Consider the following 19,015-nt stretch of genomic DNA (forward strand, 5'->3'; position numbering starts at 1 on the left):
ACACCCTGGGCTACGCGCAGCCTGGGCAAAGGTGAGGACATGCCAGTGGGAGAGCATGGCTTTTCAGGGTCTTCTGCTTCAAGTAATGGTGGGATAGGTAATTTGGACCAACGACCCTGCTAAAGACAACTAAAGTCCTTAGATCCAATTTTTTAAAAAATCATCTTCTTAGGACCATCAAAAAATTAACAAGGCATTAAAGAATTCCATAGCAAGAATCTAGGAGAAAGCAAAAATCTGGAGAGGAAATCCCAGTGTGGAAGACTACATTTTCCCTGAAGGCATTTGCCAGTCTGGAAGACACAGCTTTGAAACTGGGCTGTGGCTTTGATGGCCTTATGGAGGGATGAGAGGGACAGGACGAAAGGTGAGCACAGCCTTCCGTCCAAGCTGAGGAGTCTGATACTCCACATCATCTTTAAGTTGAAATGTCCTCTAAATAAGGGTAGAAAGAACCGGAAGAAACTGGAAGAAACCAGAAGAAACACCAAGCCTTGAGCCCAGTTACAAGAGCGATTCAAGAAACTCAAGCCTTGAGGAGGAATTAAAATGCCCTTGGATTACTAATGTCCCCAGGTGCTGGTTAGTGCCCCAGGTGCCTGTAGTCCCAGCTACTGAGGAGGCTGAGGCAAACAGAAAACTTATCATCCTATGCCTATAATTATTCTCACAAACAATTTTCAAATACAGTAAGCAGAAAACAGTCACAGATAACCAAGCACACAAGGAAATGAGACACAATGAGCAAGAATCAGCACAAACAAAAGACAACAGAAGTAGACCATAGTGGCTTCAGATATTGGAATTATCAGAAATTATGGCCTTGGAATCACAGGTTCAAAGATCCCTATGGACAAGCTGATCCTAAAATTCATATGGAAACATAAGGGACCCATAATAGCCAAAATCATCTTGAAAAAAGAACAAATTTGGAGGATTCACAGTTCCTAATTTGAAAACTTATTGCAAAGCTACTATAATCAAGAGTGTGTGGTGCTGGAATGAGAAAAGACATATAGATCAATAGAATATAATTGAGAGTCCAGAAATAAATCCATATATTTATGCTCAATTGAATTTTCACAAGGGTACCTAGAAAATTCAATGGGCCGGACGTGGTGGCTCACACCTGTAATCCTAGCATTCTGGGAGGCCAAGGCGGGAGGATTGCTTGAGCTCAGGAGTTCGAGACCAGCCTGAGCAAGAGCGAGACCCTATCTCTACTATAAATAGAAACAAATTATCCAAACAACTAAAAATAAAAAAAAATTAGCTGGGCATGGTGGCACGTGCCTGTAGTCCCAGCTACTGAGGAGGCTGAGGCAGGAATATCGCTTGAGCTCAGGAGTTTGAGGTTGTTGTGAGCTAGGCTGACGCCACGGCACTATAGCCCGGGCAATACAGTGAGACTGTCTCAAAAAAAAAAAAAAAAAAAGAAAGAAAGAAAGAAAATTCAATGGGGAGATGGTTTTCAACAAACTATGCTGTGTCAACCAGAGTTTCAAATGCAAAAGAGTAAAGTTGTACCTCTACCTCACACCATACACATCATACACACCACACACACCATTTACTCAAAATGGATCAAAGACCTAACTCTAAGAGCTAAACTGATAAGACTCGTAGAAGAAAACAGGTGTAAAAACTTCATGAACTTGGATTTGGGAATGATTTCTTACATATGACATGAAAGTACAAGCAGAGGAAAAAAAATAGACACATTGGACAAAATTTAAAACCATTGTGCTTCAGAGGACACTATCAAGAAAGGGGAAAGACAGGCCACAGCAAGGGAGAAAATGTTTGTAATTCGAATATCTGATAAGGGTGTAGTATCCAGAACATGCAAAGAACTCTTACGACTCAACAGTAAAAGAGGCAGCCGCGGCGTCGTGCCGTGGGAAAGGGAGCCGGATCTGTGGACCCCAGAGCGAGCGAGGTTCCGCCTACCCGAGGCGGCTGCTGTGTGGAGACCCCCAGGTGAAGCCACCACCGTCGCCATGTCTGACCAGGAGGCAAAACCTTCAACAGAGGACTTGGGGGATGAGAAGGACGGAGAACACATTAAACTCAGTCACTGGACAGGATAGCGGTGACAGTCACTTCAAGTGGAAATGATAACACATCTCAAGTACTGTCAAAGACAGGGAGTTCCAGTGAATTCACTCAGGTCTCTCTGTGGAGGTTGGAAAATTGGTGATCATCAGACCCCAAAGGAACTGGAAATGGAAGAAGAGGATGTGGTTGAAGTTTATCAGGAACAAATGGGGTGAGAGAGCCACTCAACAGTTTAGATATTCTTTTTATATTTTTTCTTTTCCCTCAATCCTTTTTTATTTTTAAAAATAGTTCTTTTCTTTTTCTTTCTTTCTTTCTTTTTTTTTTTTTTTTTGAGACAGAGTCTCACTCTGTTGCCCAGGCTAGAGTGCCATGGTGTCAGCCTAGCTCACAGCAACCTCAAACTCCTGGGCTCAAGCGATCCTCCTGCCTCAGCCTCCCGAGTAGCTGGGACTACAGACATGCACCACCATGCTCAGCTAATTTTTTGTATATATGTTTTTAGTTGGTAAATTAATTTCTTTCTATTTTTAGTAGAGACGGGGGTCTCGCTCTTGCTCAGGCTGGTTTCGAACTCCTGACCTTGAGCGGTCCTCCAGCCTCGGCCTCCCAGAGTGCTAGGATTACAGGCGTGAGCCACCGCGCCCGGCCTAAAAATAGTTCTTTTGTAATGTGATGTTCACAACAGAATTGAAAACTGGTGCTCTATCTCGTTAACACGTCTGATCATTGGAATTCTAGTGCTCACTATTCATTATCGTTTGAGCCCGTTGTGCTGATTTTTGGTGATCAAGCCTCTGTCCCCTTCACATTGCCCACTCCTTTCTAAAAGTGACATGTGTGCACAGAGAGGCCACCGTTGCCGGGACGGTGCATTTTCAGGCTCGTGGTGACAGATAGGACCGACCATGCAGATGTGCAGGACGACTTTCCACTGGCTCAGGTCTAGCACGTGATTGCTTCACCCCTGGGCTGCGACTTTCCGTGGAGACGGAAGTTTTTCAGACAACTGAACTGTGGAAAAATGACCTTTCCTTAGCTTGAAGTTGCTTTTAAAATTTGAAAGTCTGTCACACCTGTAATCCTAGCACTCTGGGAGGCCGAGGCGGGCGGATTGCTCGAGGTCAGGAGTTCGAAACCAGCCTGAGCAAGAGGGAGACCCCGTCTCTACTATAAATAGAAAGAAATTAATTGGCCAACTAATATATATAGAAAAAATTAGCCAGGCATGGTGGCGCATGCCTGTAGTCCCCGCTACTCGGGAGGCTGAGGCAGGAGGATCACTTGAGCCCAGGAGTTTGAGGTTGCTGTGAGCTAGGCTGACGCCACGGCACTCACTCTAGCCTGGGCAACAAAGCGAGACTCTGTCTCAAAAAAAAAAAAAAAAAATGTGAGAGTCTGGACAAAAGGAAAAGGAACATCCAGTCAGAGTCAAGACGGCAGATAAGGTGGGAGTGATGGCTAACTCCGAAGGTGGCCTCACTGAAGAGAAGGCATGTTAAAATTAAAAAAAAAATGTTGTCAGAAGATCCCAGACAAGTTCTAATTTTTATTAGCAATTAATAAAGTTATTCTTTTTTTTTTTTTTTTTCACTGTGTTGCCCAGGCTAGAGTGCCGTGGTGTCAGCCTAGCACACAGCAACCTCAAACTCCTGGGCTCAAGCAATCCTCCTGCCTCAGCCTCCCAAGTAGCTGGGACTACAGGCACACACCACGACACACGGCTATTTTTATATTGTTAGTAGAGACGGGGTCTCGCTCTCCCTCAGGCCGGTTTCGAACTCCTGAGCTCTAGCGATCCTCCCAGCCCCACCTCCCAGAGTGCTAGGATTACAGGCATGAGCCACCGCTCCCGGCCAACTGGTTTATTATAAAGGATGTTACGAAGGATACAGGTGAAGAAATGTGTGGGGTGCAGTGTGGGAGAAGGGGGGCAGCTTCCACGCGCTTCCGGGGTGCACCACCTTGCAGGCACCTCCACATGTGCAGCTATCCGCAAGTTCTCCTTTTGGGTTTTCATGAAGACTTCATTATGTAGGCAAGATTGATTAAACCATTGGTCACTGGTGATCAATTTCACATCAGTCCCTCTCTCCTGCCCAAAGGCTGGGGGGTGGAGCTGAGAGTCCCAACCCTCTAATCCTGCCTTGGCCTTTCTGGTGACCAGGCCCAATCCTACAGCTACCTAGAGGCAGCCAGCCTGCAGTCAACTCATTAGCGGTCAAAAAGAAATCGCTTTGGAATTCTAAAGATTTTAGGAGTTGTATGCCAGGAAACAGGGCCAAAGATCAAATGTCTATTTTACAGTGTCACAGACTGAATGCTTGTGCCCCTTCTCCACCAAATTCATATGTTGAAATCCTAACCCCCAATGTGATGGGATTAGAACTTGGGGGCCTTTGGAGGGTGCCGAGATCATGAAGGCGGTGCTCTCACGGATGGGGTTAGTGCCTTCATAGGAGGAGACACAAGAGCTTGGGGTTGGACAAGGAGACGGCCGCCTGTGAACCGGGAAGAGAGCCCTCACCGGACTCCAACCACGTTGGCACCCTCATCTTGGATTTCCCGTCTCTGGAAGTGTGAGAAATAGATTTCTGTCGTTTAGGCTGCCCAGTCTATGGTATTTTTGTCATGGTAACCTGAGCTGAGATACTTGTCATTAGTTATTAGGAAAATACAAATCAAACCCACTGCGAGATACCACTTCACTCACACTAAGATGGTTACAACCAAAAAGACAGACAATGGCCGGGCGAGGCGGCTCACGCCTGTAATTCTAGCACTCTAGGAGGCCGAGGCAGGTGGATCACTCAAGGTCAGATGTTCGAAACCAGCCTGAGCAAGAGCAAGATGCCGTATCAACTAAAAAAAATAGAAATTAATTGGCCGACTAAAAATATATATATAGAAAAAATTAGCCGGGCATAGTGGCGCATGCCTGTAGTCCCAGCTACTCGGGAGGCTGAGGCAGGAGGATTGCTTGAGCCCAGGAGTTTGAGGTTGCTGTGAGCTAGGCTGATGCCACGGCACTCACTCTAGCCTGGGCAACAGAGTGAGACTCTGTCTCAAAAAAAAAACAAAAACAAAAACAAAAAAAAGACAGACGACAAGAAGCATTGTCAAGGGTGTAGAGAAATTGGAACCCTTTTACATCGCTGGTGGGAATATACAATGGTGCCGCCACTGCGGAAGACAGTTTGGCAGTTCTTCAAAAAGCTACCCACGAAGTCACCACGTGACCCAGCAAGTCCCCTCCTAGGAGCACCCCGGAGAAGGAAAACCACATGCACACAGTCTGATCCGTGGTTTCCTGATAGCATGGATCACAATAGCCCCGCAGTGGAAGCAACTGAGACGTCCATACGCTGATGAATGCTCGATAAATACGGCAGACCTGTCAGAAAAACAGGACAATTCAAAAGCAATTTTAGCAGCGGCCCACGGAGGCCGCAGCTGGGCATGCGGGCAGGAAGGTGCAGGCTGCGCTCTGCTGCTGACCTCTTGCCTGCGTAGCTGCAGCTCGGGGAATGTTTCGCCGACAGGCACTGGCTGTCAACCCGCTTATCAGATGTGGGACAAAGACAGGGTGGAATCAGCCGCCCTCCGCCTGACCCTGCCCCAGACCCCGAGACGCCGGCCCTGTCTTCCTCCCCGGCCAGCGCATGTCCGCCTTATCTCCCAGGCAGCCGGCGAGGGGCGCCCAGCGGCGTCACAAGAACGGAGCTGTTGCTTCACTCCCTGCATCCCCACCTCCTCGCGGTGTGTAAGAAAATACGTACACACCGTGTCTCACGTCACCTGCTGTGGGACACGTTCTCAGTTTACATTAAGTTTGTGTTCCCTCGGACGCGGCTCGGGGTAAACCAAACCGTGATTGCTCTAAGGTCTAGTAGCACCTCTTATTTCACTTTTTGGTTGACGAGCCGTGCAATGGAATATTACTTAGCCATAAAAAAGGAAGAAGTACTGGGATGTGCCACATCGCAAGTGAACTTGAAAACATTAGGCTGAGTGGAAGAAGCCTGTCCCCAGAGGCCACAGATTGGATATTCCATTTGTGTGAGATGTCCGGAACTGGCAGGTCTTAGAGACAAAAGTAGATTAGCGGTGCCTGCGGGGAGGGGCAGAGAACAGGGAGTGACTGAGGGGTACAGGGCCTCATTTTGGGGTGACGAACACGTTCTGAAACCACACCACGGTGATGGTCGCACAACTTTGTAAATATGATATTTTTTTTAAAAACCACTTAAGTAAGGCCGGGCGCGGTGGCTCACGCCTGTAATCCTAGCTCTCTGGGAGGCCGAGGTGGGTGGATTGCTGGAGGTCAGGAGTTCGAAACCAGCCTGAGCAAGAGTGAGACCCCGTCTCTACTATAAATACAAAGAAATTAATTGGCCAACTAAAAATATATAGAAAAAATTAGCTGATCATGGTGGTGCATGCCTGTAGTCCCAGCTACTCGGGAGGCTGAGGCAGGAGGATCGCTTGAGTCCAGGAGTTTGAGGTTGCTGTGAGCTAGGCTGACGCCACGGCACTCACTCTAGCCTGGGCAACAAAGCGAGACTCTGTCTCAAAAAAAACAAAAAAAAACACTTAAGTATATTTTTTAAAAGGGTGAATATTATGGTATGTGAGTTACGTCTCAATAAAAAAAAACAGATCCTTAGAGATGGTGTCCGCTGATACTAGTAATGGCTAGCATCTGTTGCGCTTGTTCTACGGGGAAGGATTAACTCACTCCTTCCTCTTGGCGCCCCTACAGGCCAGGACTATTATTGTTCCATTTTGCAGATGAACCCTGAGACAGACAGAGGGCACAGGCGGTGAGTGGTAGAGGCAGGACTCGAACCCAGGCAGTCTTCAGAGTCCTGCTTCTCTGAGACCGCCAGGCCAACCCACGGCCGTTCAGACAGTGAGCCTGAGACCCCGATGGGGGGGGCTTGCCCAGGTCGCGGGACCAGCAGGCAGCAGAGCCAGGTGGGAACCCAGGACCCAGTCTCCGTAGAAAATCCGAACGAAAGCGGCTCCCACGGCCGGAGCCCGCACGCCGAGTGCCCGCCCCTGTGCAGCCTCCCGAGCAGCTGCTGATCTTGCCCTTCTTCCCGTTGCAAAACCGGGGGCTCAGCGAGATGGACAGATTGGCCCAGGGTCACACGGCCGGCGAGTGGTGAATCAAAACACTGACGTAGCCGTCGGGGATCCAGCCTCCACCTTGACTCCGTGGAGGAAGGGACGGGAGGACAAGCGGATGAGAATTAGGGCTTCCCTGACAGGTCCCGGCCCTGGACCGTCACTCGATTGGAGCCAGGGGCGTTGGGGGAGGGGACAGGCACAGGGAAAGAAGTTCTGGGGAGACTGGGACAGGACTGTGCAGCTGGTGGGATGGTCCGGGGTACTCGTGCCTGGCACAGGGGCAGAGGGCATGGAAGGGGCAGTCAGTGGGCTCTGGACCGGCCGGGGCCTCCTGGCCGGGAATCTGGGCAGACTTCCTCCCCCCTTCGAAGGCAAGGGTGCCCCGGCCTGCACCCGCAGCTTCCTGGCGTCTCAGCTGTGACCCTGTCTCTTGGTTGCCGTTCCTTATTAGGGGCTGCCAGCTGTCCGGGGCGGGGGGTCCTTAGCGACTCAGGGTCCCCGGTGCCGGGCTCAGCCCTCATTATCCTGGGGGAGGAGGCATGGGAAAGGGATATGTCCTTCGCTGTCCCCAGGCAGGCCCTCCTGCTGGGCTCTGGGTCCAGAGGAGGACAGAGCTGTCACAAGCGGGCCTGGGAGAGTCAACAGTGTGGCTGTGGCCCCAGAGCAGTGACTAAGACCTGGGGCTCGCTGTGGTGAGGAACCCCGAGTCTCCTCATTGTAGGAATCCGCCAAGAAGGGGCTTACCTCCCCGCTGACCTGGAGTGGCCAGCCCCTTTGCTTCCTTCTGGAAGCCACGCCTCTGAGGACAGTATGCTCCACCCTGGGAGTGCAGGGAGGCTTTCTCAGAGAGGGGGAGAGATGGGGACCTGGGTTGCCGGGACATGGTTCCTAGTGACCGAGACAGACGCACACTCAACTCTCATTCACAAAGAGGCTGTCGTGTGGTGGGTGAGGGCTTGAGTGCTGGCGTCAGCCTGCCTGGATTTAAATCCCAGCTCACGCATCGATGAGCTGTGTCACTCTGGGCAAGCCACTCGATGCCTCTGAGCCTCAGTTTGCCCATCTGTGAAATGGGCACAACCGCAGTGCCTACCTCAGAGGGCTGAGATCGGTTAACATGCAAAGAGTTCTAAGCCACACGTCCCGGCTGTTCTGAGCTCTCGGTCTTGTCACATAGCACTCGGTGGCCAACAAAGTCCTCGTGGAGCTCAGAGCCGAGAGAGGGGCAGACGAGCTATGAATGAGAGTCCAAATAGATAAACAAGGTCCTCGTGATTTGGGGATAAGTGCTGGGAAGGAAACAATCAGAGGTTTGTGACAGAGCGTGCTGGAGGGGTGGGAGTGGGGGTCAGGGAAAACCACTCTGAGGAAGTGACATGTGAGCAGATTCTCAAAAAAAAAAACACCGAGAAGGAAGCAGCTGCATGACGATTTGGGGCAAAGAGCATTCCAGGCAAGGGTAACCACAAGTGCAAAGGCCCTGAGGCGGAAACGAATGTGCCGTGCTCTGGGACCGGGAGGGAAGTGAGTATGCTGGAAAATTCTGTTGTAGGATATCTAGCAGCTTCCCTGCACTCTACCCACTAGATACCAGTAGCCCCGCCCCTGCCCCCCCACACCAAATTGTTACAAACAAAAAATGTCTCCAGATGGAGCCAAATGTCCCCTGGACTGGGGCAGGGGGAGGGTAAAATCGCCTCTGGTGGAAACCGCTGGGCCAGGGCAAACGTGGGAGGTGGCAGTGAGGGCGGTCAGGAGGCCAGTGGGGCTGGGGGGGCACCCCAGGCCCCTGCCCTGGCCTCGCCCTGCCAGTGGGCTCTGCACCCCTCGCGGCTCTGCACCCCCTCGCGGCTCTGCACCCCCTCGCGGCTCTGCACCCCTCGCGGCTCTGCACCCCTCGCGGCTCTGCACCCCTCGTGGCTCTGCACCCCCTCGCACAGCTGCTGCGTGGGAAGGGCCCCCCTGCGCTCCCCGGGGCTCCCCCACTCCACGCCCGGGACCTCCGGGCTCTCGGCTGAGCCTCCGCCCCCCAGGCGGGCCCACCCCTGGGACCCACGTCGCCGGTCCCCCACAAAATGCCTTAGACCCAGGAACCAGAAGGAAAAGCAGCCATAAAGGGTCCTCGGTCCTCCACCCAGGGAGGGGGAGTCAGGAAGACCCTTCCCCTCTGGGGAGCACCCCCACGTCTGTGGGACCCTCTTTCTCAGGCAGCCTCTCTCTGGGCATTTCCTGGGCCCGTCGTTGCCCCCTTGCCACTGCCCCGACACCCCCCACGTCCCTCTGTCTGCCCCAGCTCTGTCCTGCGCCTCTCTCTCCTTCCACCTCGGTCTCTGGTCTCGTTCCTTCCCGGCCTTCCAGGCCTCCGTCGCCCCTGCCCCTCCCGGAGTCTGCCTCTCTGCCCCAGTGGCTCCAGTGGTTTGGACTCGCTCGGTCCCCTTCTGCCCAGATGACCTCACTTCCCCGCCACATGGGCACGCACACTCACACACGCGCAGTCACACACGAATCCACACAGGCGCAAGCTCACACGGTCACACAAAAGTGCACAGAGACACACACACACACAAATACGCACGGGAACAAACTCACACACACACAAGGGTGCAAACACACACACACACACACACAAGTGCTCCGTCACACACAGCTCTCCAGCTGGGTTGGTGCGGGGATCTGAGGCCACCCTGTCCCACCCCGGCCCAGCGCAGCGCCGGCCTAGCTGGCCGGGTCCCAGGGGACCGGGAGCAAAGCCCCATGGGGGCCAGCTCAGAGTGCAAGCTGCCCATCCCCAACCACCTCCCTCCCACCTTCCCCTGGGGCCGAGGGGGCACTCATGGGTCAGGGCCCCTCCCCAGGTAGACGGGCCATCTCCTCTGTCCCCACACAGCCCTCTGCCCTCTGCAAAGGTGGCGGCCCTAGCTGGGAGCCAGAGACCTTGGTCCGGCCAGCTTGGCCACCATCACCCTGGGAGCCCTTGGGCACATGCCTCAGTTTCCTCCTCTGTAAACAGGGATCTTTATGCCAGTCTTGCAGTATTGCAAGAGTGGGTGCTGGGAGTGGGTGCTGGGCAGGGACAGGCATGAGGGTCCTGGGACAGCCTCTCAGGCCTCCCCGTCTGGGCCCTAGGCACCTCTGAGGTTAGCCCCTGCTGGCGGCCTGTCTCCAGGAGAATTTCCCGGCAGACTTGGGGGGTCGGAGGGAAGGGGGGCCGGCCTCCTGCCTTCTAATTTAGATTCCTGGGTTTATGGCAGGAAGCGCAGCAAGGCTGACGCTGTAATTAAGGCGATTCCTGAGGCTGCGGGAGGAGGCAGAGGGAGGAGCCGCGGGGCTGGCCCCCACTTCTGCCTGCCTCTGCCAGGAGTCCCAGCCTCAGAGCTTCAGCCGCTCAAATGCCTGCAGCCCCGGGTCTGGAACTCCATTTTGCAGCCCAGGAAACCAGAGATGGGCAGCTGCATACCGGGGTTGCACAGCACAGGGGGACGCAGGCCTGAGCCGCCCCAGGGGCCTTGCTCTGCCACCTGTGGTCCAGCCTGGGGGTGCTGGGAGAGACCGGTGGCCTCGTTGTTCTGTGCGCCCCCAAACCCCAGGCCCCAGCTACTCTGGGTCCCCACCCTGCATTCCTGAGGTGTCTGGGCAGAGTCTGCCCAGGAGGGGCAGGTCCCACCGGGGGTCAAGACCAGGGCAGCAGCTCGTCCCAGGCCAGGCTGGGAGTTTTGCTGGTCCGTGGTCCCAGGAGGAGACTTGCTGGCTCAATGGCCACCTAGCCCGTCCTCCCACGGGGCCCAGGGCCAAAGCTCCTCACTGGGTAACCTTGGGACTCTCCTCCTGGAGCCCCGGTGTTTTTGTGTGTTCAAAGGGTCACTAGGGAGGCCAGTGCTCCTCCCTGCCCGGGGCTGGGCACTGGAGCGCTCTGGGGCCACCCCTGCCCTTTCTGGGCCTCTGCACCCTGCTTGGTGAAAATGAGGGGCTTGGGCAGAGTCAGGCTGGCAGACTGGGATTCCACAAGCCAATACCGACAGAAACTGGGGGCAGGTATGGGTGGGCTGTGACTTTTTGCTTTGCTGAGTTAGGATATTTAGAACCGCCAAGGTGAGGCAGGGCACTGCCCTCGTGGTGCTCTGTGGCCTTTCTCACAGTCAGCTGGGGACGTTTTGGATTCTGGACGGGGCTTAGGGCTGCAACCCGAGGGCTGGGCTGTTTGGGGGTTGGGGTCTGTGGGCATGTGTGTGCATATATGTTTATGTGTTTGTGTGTGCATGCATGTTTATGTGTTTGTGTGTGCATGTGTTTGTACATGCATGTGTGCATGTGTTGTGGGTATGCATGTGTTTGTGCATGTTTGTGGGTGTGCGTGTATTTGTGTGTGTCGCGTGTGTGTGCACGTCGGGCATGTGAAGGTGGGTGGGGTCACCACGGAGGAGCGGGGCTGGCACTTGCACCCTGTAAAGGGCCAGGGCTGCCTCCCGGGCTCCTGCCTGGGTCCCCCCAAGTGAACACTGGGGCCTGGGTCCAGGTAGCAGATACGGATCAAGGCAGGGGCGAGAGGGGGTGCCAGGCATTCCTCAAGCTGGGGAGAAAGGGGGCTTTGTTGCCCGAAACTGAGCCACCCCCGGCCTCCTTGCATGCCTGGGCGCTCCGCCAAGGCCGGAGAAACCCACACTGTGGGGGGGGGGTGCCGAGGCCTCTCCTGAAGCTGCTGCCTGCCCCGACCTGGTGTCCCTGGTCAGTTGCGTCCTCCTCCCAGCCTGGGGCCCAGACAGGTCTGTCCAAGGGTGCCCGCCAGCCTGGGTGGGGAGCAGCTTGGCTGAGCACTGGAGCCCAAGGGGAGCAAGGAGAGATGGTGCCAGGACTATGGAAATACCCCCACCCCAGCTGGGGGAGGGGCAAGGGGTGGCCAAGGACCTGAAGCAACATCCCAGGTGCTCACGCTGTCTCATCCAGTCTCCACAACAATCCTGTGACAGGAGTGTTGTTGGGCCCATTTTACAGATGAGTAAGTGAAGGCTTGGCAAAGGGAGGGCACACAATTTAGTGCAGGTCAGGCCTCTGACCCTAAAGCCAGGGAGGAGGGGCCACCAAGTTGTCCCCAAGCTAGGCCTCCCTCTCTGAGTGCGTGTCCCAGGCGGCCGAGGCTGGTGTCAGCCACCATCCTCCAGGGTTGTGAGATCACATGACCCCGGCACAGTCCAGCAGAGTTCTCAATAGGTGTTTATTAAGTGCTCACTGGTGTACTGGGTGACAAGCCCTGTCCCTTTCCAGGCCTCTGTCCACCATCTGTGCCCTGAGGTTGCTGCTTCCTCCTGACCTGTCTTTCAGAGTTTGGGCGTCTCTGGCTCCGGCTGACTCTGCCTCCACGGCCCCAGGAGGCCCCAGGGCACCCCCCCCCCCATCACGTAGGTCCTGCCTGCAGACCGCTGCCCTCGGGATCTGGCCCTAGACTGAGGGCGACACAGACAGGAGGCTCGGGGCCTGGGGCTCCTTTATCTCTGTTGTCCCCCTTGCAGACGGAGGTGGCTGGCGTGGAGACAGCCCTGGGGTGGCCGAGGGGCCTCCAGTCTGCCCTGGAGGGGGGGTGGGGGCAGGCTCTGGAATGCACAGCCTCTTGCCATCCCCTCCCTCAGACTGGGCTGCGACACAAAGCCCCCTCCTTTGTCCCAGCCCGTGCTTAATAGGATTGGAGTCCGGGCTGGGGCGTGGGCCTCTGGTGGGGGCACCCCCCTGTGCAGCCACAATGGGGCCCTGTGACATCACGCTGCCCCCCGCCGTGATGTCAGGGGCCTCCACAATGGACCTTCCCAGACGCCCAGCGCAGGGGCGGGACAGATGGCTGGGACGGGGTTGTGGGGGCGGGGCTGGGACACCTGCGTCCTCCTCGGTGGCTGAGCCCTCGGAGTGGCTCTGAAGAGCCACCGGCAGGGCCAGGCGGGCACTGGCTGCAGCCCCAGGAAGGGCCGGCAAATAAATGGACTTTTCTTTGGTACAAATCAACGCTCAGACAATTCCCTCACGAGGGGCAGTGCAGTTTTGAAAAACAACACAAGTTGTGATTTTCTTGCCTAACTCCCCGCCCCCATCAGTTAAGAACCGCTGATTAGCAACAAGGCCCTCTGGGTTCAGACCCCGCCCCGCCCCCAGCCTGAACCCTCCCCGCCAGGGCCCCTGCCCTCTGCCTTCAGCCACACTGGCCTTTCCTCAGCTTCTGAGCCTCCTCCCTGCTGTTCCCCCCACCCCCAACACCCTTCCTCATTCTTCAAGTCTCTGCTCAGTCACCACCTCCATGAAGCCTCCCCTGACTCTTCCCCAGGCTGAGCACATTGCTGTTTCTCTGGGTCCGGAAGCCCCCACGTCGTCATATCACAGCATCTCTCTTTTGTGTGTTCTGGATGTTTCCTGGGCGGTCTCTGAGGCCACCACCTGGGCCGCCCCCTCCTCGCTCTCCCCCCTCCCCAGCGCCACTCACTGATTCCACTGATCCCTTCATCAAATCCGTGGAATGCGAAATGAGAGGAGGGCGGGGAGGGGCACGTGAGGGGGCCCAGGCTCCCTGCCTGGGAGTCCAGCAACAGTTTGGACTCAGCGCAGGGGCAAGGGACCAGGCTCGAATCCTGACTCTGCCACTTGCCGGCTGTGACAAGCCCCTCGCTTCTCTCTGCGCCTCGTGGTCAGGTGACCAGATAAAGTATTGTCCAAATACGGACGGAAGGCGAAAGGGGACACTATCACTAATTATGCTGGGACAACAGGCCTAGGCCAGGACTGTCCTGGATGAAGGGGATGCCCAGCCCCTGTCCCCAGCCCTGGGACAGCAGCGCCAGCCCAGAGAGTCGCTGGGAAGACCGTACGAATTACCCATGGGGAGCACTGCGATCAGCACGGCACACAGCCCGTGCCACGTGCCCAGTGATTGCTAGCTGTTATCATTTTATCTCACACACGCACACGCACACTGCTCAGAGGAGAAGTGGGGACAGAGCCGTGATGTAGCCAAGACGGGAGCCTGGGGCTGGGGGCTGATGTGTCCCCTCCGGTGGCAGCAGAGGCGGCTCTGCAAAGGCGTCTTGGAGGGCGGGCGTTTGAGCAGGGGCTGGTAGGGCGGGTGCAGATTCCACAGGCAGAAATAACAGGGCAGATGCGAGTGGGGACGGGCGAGGGCTCAGACGGAGAACGGAGGCCCAGTCTGGGGCGCCTGGATGGAGTGGGGGTACAGGGAGGGGTACAGGGAGGGGTGCAGGCCTGTCAGGCCCGGTGGGGGGGGACCCTCCGCCCGGCAGGAGACCTGGTCACGCGGGCGCTGGGCCCTGCCAGACCAGTGTGGAAACCGCGTGGTCCGTCAGGCCGTGAGGCCGCTGGGGAATGTGATGAGGCTGCTGAAATGGGGACCGGGCCCAGCGGGAGAAAGGGGGCCCGCTCCCCTGGCAGGGGTGGGATGTGGCTGCAGCTTCCCAGAAACCGGGCCTGGTTCTGCAGACAGAGGCTGGCTGACGAGGTTTGGACTGGAAAGCCAGACGCAGAGGGCTGGAGCGCGGCCCGCTCCCGGCCGCCTGGGGAGAGGGCGCCGGAGTGGGTGTGGGCCGGCCTGCGTGGGGACGGGCCTGCCTCCCCGCCAGGACGGTCTGCCTGAGCCCCCTCGCCACACTCGGACTAACTGAGCCCCAGCGACCGCGAGGGACATGCCCGGGGCACTCGGCCAAGTCAGGGTCTCCCCGCTGCTTCCTGAGACGAACCCCCACAGTCCCCAAGTGTCACTCAGCAGCAGGCAGAGGGATGAGCCGGCCCCTGTTTCAGATCCCACTCTGTCACCTCCCGGCTGTGGGCCCCTCGTCTGATTACTGCAACCTCATGAGCCTCAGGCTCCCCATCTGTGAAATGGGGATAAGCCCACGCACCAGGGTGGCTGTGGTCCTTCAATGAGACAACGTGGGCCTCGGGCTTGGCGTGGGCCCCGGCACATAGTAGGTCTTCGGACATGCTTTGTTGCTCCCCCTCCTCTGCTTGCCCCCCTCCTCCCAGCCAGCCAGTGGGCACTGGGACCCTCCGTGTGGCACTTACCACCACCCCCATGTCTGGCCCCCCTGGGCCCTCAGGCCCCCAAAGTCCAGCCCCTGCCCCCCTCGTTCGTTTATTGAATAAACACCTATTGAGGGCCCACTGGGTGCCAGACACTGTTCTGAGGAGGGGCCATCCGGGCATGATGTGCAGCGAGGCCAAAGGCGCAGCGAGCCGGCCCGAGGACCCCAGGCCTCACAGCTCACTCGTCCACCCTCTGTTCCAGCAGCTTCCGTTGTGCGCCAGGCCCCATCCTAGGCCCCAGGCCACAGCTGGAGCCGAGGGGGCGTGAGGGGGAGGAGAGTTCGCTGTCCTCTGGGATTTGCTAATGAGTCAGAAATCTCAGCCTGGTGCCGCACACTGTTTCAACTTGCTACCCAGACCCGACACCCTGTAATCTCGGCCTTCCTCCTTCGGGGCTTCCTTGGGTGCATTGAAGGGCCGCCAAGTCCCCTGCAGCTGAGAGCCCAGAGAGGGCAACGGGCCCACTTCCCAGCTGAGAAGACTGAGGTCAGAGATGAAGGCTCTGCTTGGAGTGGGAACGATGGTGTCGTGAGAGCCAAAGGCTAGGGAGGTGTTGGAGGCGAAGGTTTGTCCTGGTCCCATGGGGCCCAAGTATTGGAGGGGAGACTCAGACCCCACCCTCACAGGTCTGGAGTCAGGGGAGGGCCAAGCTCTCCTGGAACACTTTCCCCTTACCTGGTTGGACTCCCACTTGGACTTGCCTCAGCTGTATGGCTCCTCCTCCAGGAAGCCCACCCGGGTCTTCCAGGCTGGGTCAGGTTCCCCGCTCTGGCTCTGGTAACACCCAGCTCTGCCCCCTCCTAGCCTGGGTCCCACTCTGTCGCCACTGCCGCCCCCACCAGACCGAGAGCTCCACGAGGGCAGGGAGGGGCAGTGTGCATCTCCACGGCCCCGTGCCCAGCCTGGCACAGGGCGGGAAGGGGAAGGACAGCGTGTGGGGCACTGTGGCATTTGGGGACCGTGGGCAGGTTGTAACGCCTCCATTTCCCCAGAACCAGAGCTTCTCAGACCTTATCTAGGGAGGTGGCCGAGACGGCAGAGCAGCGAGAGTGGCTCTGTAAGTTACATGACCCCCTCACCTCAGTGTTCAAACCTGTAGGATGGGAGAATGACAGCGCCCTCCGTGAAGGGCTGTTGGAGGAGGAACCGAGCAAACGCAGGCCAAGCACCTAGAGCGGGGGTGGTGCCCAGCACACCTGGGGTAAGTGTCTGCCCCCGCCCGGTCTTGGATCCCAGCTGAATGTCCTGTGCTCTGGGCTGCTGGCTTTGCAATCTCACTGACAATAGACTTTGATCGCTCGGTTACAGTGGTGTCTGCCAGGTTTCTCCTCTGTAAAGTTACCTTTTCTTTCTTTTTTTTTTTTTACCCTTTCTCTACTTCCACACCTCCTTTCTTCGGAGGGGTGACCAGTCCACGCTCAAGGCAGCAGGAACGTCAGCGTCACCTACTGGGCACGGAGAATCCACGGGAATTACTTGGAATTCGACAGTCGGGAAGATTTGTCTAGTTTCCCTCATTTATTTATTCGTTTATTTATATCAGCATGGACCCGGGTGTGTTTTATACTTTGGATTATGGTCTAATACCGGGTTGTTTGTCTTGTTGCCCAACTTGTCCCAGCTTTGGCCGCCGGGAGCCCTTGCAGGTCGGCCCGTGTCTGTCTGACGCAGCCCCGCCTGGGCATTTTTTGAGCGCCTCCTTACTCTCTGACGTTACAAGATGCTCGCCTTCTGTGCTCCCTGCCTCAGCCCTAGAATCGGCTGTTTCTCTAAAGCGCCCTGGTCCCTTTTACTGGGGAATAGTTTTTAGGGACCAAGACAGAAAGGGCTTGGGTTGGGTGAGCGTCTTGCTACACGGGTGGCAGGCAGGCGTCTAGGCCCTCTAGGAGACAGATCCAGGTTTGCTTTAATTTAAAAATAAAGTGTCCCCTCCGGCCAGTCGTGGGTCCATTGGAGACTGCAGTCGTGGGTCCATTGGAGACTGCAGTCGTGGGTCCATTGGAGCTGCCCACTGGCCTTTGAGCGCCCGGCCCCAGTCCATGGCCCACAGGCCTGTGCAGCCCCGAGTGCCCTCGCGTACCCTGAGGAGGGCCCTGTCTTTCAGGGATCCAAGGGGGAGAGCACGTGGAGTTACCACCCCACCCTCACCCGTGCTGAGCCACTTCCTGTGTCCATTCCTGCTCCTCCGTGGGGCCACTGGGGGCTGAGCTGCTTTGGGACCAGGACTCACGCCTGGCCTCGATGTGCCCTCGGAGCCCAGACTGTTGTAGGTCTGCAAGCTGCAGGCTTAGCCCCTGCTGGACCGACAGCTTCGTCAGTGGTGACAGTAGCCACAGCCCAGCCACAACGCTGTGGAGGTCACCTGGGCCGGGCCAGGCCAGCGTCAGGCACCAGGAAGGCCTGACTCAGCCACCATGCCCAGCACACCCGGGAGGCCCAGCGCTAACGGAGGAAGGGCCCGCCAGGTGCGCCCTCCCTCACCTCCCCCAACCTCAGCCCTAGCAGACGCAGGTGTGTCTCCTCTCGCTGCTGCTCAGGGGGCCTGGGCCGGACCCAGAGGGAGCCAGCTCTCCTGCAGCAGCAGCAGGGGCTGGGGGCAGGGCAGGCCGGCCTGGAGTCCCCAGGGCAAGCTGGCGCCCTTCCATCTGGCCACAGCTCCAGGCTGGGAGTCAGGAGGCCCGAATTCCAGGCCTGCCTCTCCCAGTGACAACAGTCACGCCACACCCTGCTTAAACCTTCAGTGGCTCCCTATTTCCCTCAACTTAAAATCCCCACTCCTGGTCCAGCTTTACAAGGCCCTGGAGACCTCCCCAACAAACCACGTCATGCCTTAGTAACACCAAACTGCTTGTGGTTCCTTGCACAACCGTGCGGTTTCACACCCCCGCATCTCACCCTACCTGCAGCAGCCCCTCCCTCTGCTTTGGTGGTTAATTCCTGCTAGTCCCCGAGGTCTCAGCTCTGGGTCACCTCATCCAGGGAGCCTTCCTCCTGCAGGGCCCCAGATCACCTCTGCTCACCCTGGTTCAACACCTTCCTAACTCCCACTGTGAAAGACTCACCCTGGTTCAACACCTTCCTAACTCCCACTGTGAAAGACTCCCACGTGCAGGGCAGCAAGCTGGGATAGTAGACAAGGCGTGGGTGTGAAATTGGACTCTGGCTTCCCTCCAGGCCTCTGTCGTGTGACTTTGGGCAACCTCTGCACATTTCCAAGCCTCCACTGTCTTCCTTACTTATGAGGAAAGCATCTTGGGATTCCCAGCCCTGCTTTCAGTTCTGGCCTCTGCCCCCTAACTCGCTGTGTGGCCTTGAGCAAGCCCAGTCACTGGGCTCAGCCTCAGTTTTCCTATTCTGTAAAATGGGGCCACCCCCAAAACTCATAACAAAGTACTGAGGATCCAACAAGCCAAAACCTGTAAAAAGCTTTTGTAAACCGCAGAGCCTTCCACGGATGGGTGAAGAATCTGTTTTGACAGCTCTGTGGGGTCACATGGGAGGGAGGCCTGTGGCTACTCTTGCTGCTCTTCTGTCTCTAGCCCTCCGGGAGCCCTGAGATCAAAGGTGATCGAGGCCTGCTGGCCACAGAGGCTGGGCTTGGTGGGGCCTGTCCTCTGGACCCCTGCCCACCTCCCACTCGCCCCTGCATCCAGGGTTACACGACCCGTGTGCCTTGCGCAAGCAGCTGTTTAACCGCTCAGGGGCCGGGGGCGCCCTCCACCCCCCACTCCCACCCCGAGGCCTCTCAGACCCC

The 19,015-nt window shown here is 56.8% G+C and overlaps 1 pseudogene; it reads left to right on the plus strand.

Annotated features, from left to right (window-relative positions):
• Positions 1 to 2,000: 2,000 nt before the first annotated feature.
• LOC105870492 (small ubiquitin-related modifier 1-like) lies at positions 2,001 to 2,294 on the plus strand (annotated as a pseudogene).
• The last annotated feature ends 16,721 nt before the right edge of the window (positions 2,295 to 19,015 follow it).

This window comes from Microcebus murinus, chromosome 2 (genome assembly GCF_040939455.1).
Source record: "Microcebus murinus isolate Inina chromosome 2, M.murinus_Inina_mat1.0, whole genome shotgun sequence".
Lineage (NCBI taxonomy): Eukaryota > Metazoa > Chordata > Mammalia > Primates > Cheirogaleidae > Microcebus > Microcebus murinus.